This window comes from Myotis lucifugus, unplaced genomic scaffold (genome assembly GCF_000147115.1).
Source record: "Myotis lucifugus unplaced genomic scaffold, Myoluc2.0 scaffold_8, whole genome shotgun sequence".
NCBI lineage: Eukaryota > Metazoa > Chordata > Mammalia > Chiroptera > Vespertilionidae > Myotis > Myotis lucifugus.
This window is the reverse complement of record NW_005871056.1, coordinates 7,559,071-7,561,271: the sequence shown is the minus strand read 5'-3', so window position 1 is coordinate 7,561,271 and position 2,201 is coordinate 7,559,071.

Below are 2,201 nucleotides of genomic sequence, written 5' to 3'. Positions count from 1 at the left end.
GGACCCCAGCAGGAAGGGGCCCGCAGAGGCGCTGCGAGGGCCGCCGCCGCCCGCTGCGGCGCAGTCCCTGTGAACGGCTCCGCGGGGACGGCTATTAGGAGTATTTGCTATTATTTGGAGGTGCGAGTCTCACGCATTTGCTATTATTCTGATTGTTATTATCATTATTGTTATCGTCATTGGTTGTTTGGCCCTCCTCCAGCAGACTAGATGGTTCCTTGGAGGCCGGAGGCAACGGGAAGGGTAGCCCTGCCGCTGACTGATTGGGTATTCGGGGGTCACTCCGACCCTCACAGTGGCCCGCACTTGCGCCAGTTTTCTTTGTGAAGTAGTGAACCAGTTGGAAGAGATACTTATTTTTAACTGTTATATTGTTCGATATAACACAAATACAGAAAGCCATATAAAACCAATGCACAACTTAATCAATTATTGAGACATACCCCCTTCCCAATGAACACCGAGTAAAATGGTCTGATTGAAAAGACAAAACAAACAAACAAAAAACCCTCCTCAAAAGCCAGGAAGACACAGCCTGGGAAGGGCCTCCTAAAATTGTCCTCCTGCCTAACCGGTTTGGCTCAGTGGATAGAGCTTCGCCTGCGGACTCAAGGGTCCCAGGTTCAATTCCGGTCAAGGGCATGTACTTTGGTTGCGGGCACAACCCCAGTAGGGGGTGTGCAGGAGGCAGCTGATCAATGTTTCTAACTCTCTATCCCTCTCACTTCCTCTCTGTAAAGAAAAATCAATAAAACATATTAAAAAAAATAAAATTGTCCTCCTCCTAATGGTCACAGGAACGCAAAGACCACCTGTCCACAATTATGTGCTCTTCAGGAACACATTGGTAAAATGGAAATTTTCCCAGAATTAGGAACCTCCAATTAAGAATTTGTAAAATTCTCAATTAAAAAGATAAATAATCTATATAATCCTATATAAGGAAAGGATAATATGCAAATCCACCAAATGGCTGAATGACCTGTAGGCCCGGGTTGGGGCCCACAAGCAGGCGGAGCCAGGCCAGCCAAGGCACATGCCAGCAGGCAGAGGGAGGGGACTGATGATGGGGGCAGCCGAGGGGCGATGGAGGTGGCAGGGCTGGGCCGGCCAGCCAGACTACGGCTGTCGGACATCCCCCCAGGGCTCCCCAGACTGCCAGACATTGCAGGCCCGGCTGAGGGACCTCCGCCCCCCACCCCCCACCCAGTGCATGAATTTCATGTACCTGGCCTCTAGTAAATATATATATATGCATGTAAATAACTTAATAAGTTAATCAATCATGAGACTGAACAGCATGAGTAAGGAGCACCTAGAGGTGGGGGATGGGAAAAGAGCCAAGGAGTAGATGGCCTGTGAAGATTGGTTCTGTGAAGATTGGTTCTGGGCACCTGGACTATCCTCACTGTGTCACTAGCACCTAGCACAAAGTAGGTGCTGTGTGTGTATTTATAGTGAAGGGAAGAAGATATATATATATATATATATATAATCTACAAAACAGGTTTTGCCTGCTGAACAATTTCATCCAAGGTCAATTCTTCTAATAGCTAAAATGATGAGTTCTGTGAGATGACTTGATGCTTTGGAAAGAGGCCATTGTACCTTAAACTTTATACTGCTTTCCAGTTTTAAAAAAGCCCTTTCAAATGCATTATGGTATCTTCTTTGAGACTGCCAACAAAAGTTTGTTGCCACCAATCTAATGCCAACAAGAGTCCCCCAATCTAGGGTGCAGTAAAAGAACTTTTATTCAAATAAAATGCCTGCAAATGGGACAGAGTAGCCTCTGGTGGAAACCCTGAGACAAAGGGGAGGCTGACTTTTATAGACAAAACACCCGCCCTGGTCCCTGATTGGTCTATTTTTATGCAAATGAAGAATCCACATTTTTTGCAGTTTGATTGGTCCAAATAGCATTATCCTGATTGGTAGCTATGGAGCTGCTGGGATTAGTCAGTAAAGATGCAAATGAGAATATAGTTTCCAAGCTCTGATTGATTGGGGCAGGTCTCAGCCCATTGATTGAGAGACGATTTTAGGAACTCTTTTACAGAGATTTGCTCAGCAGCAACTCAATGCAGGAGGCTTGGCAGCTCAGTCTGTGACTTTTCCCTGATATACAGTGTACATGAGAGGCCTCCGTCAGCAATGGCTGCCAGACTCTGGTTATGATTTGAGGCCCAATTAACCAGGAA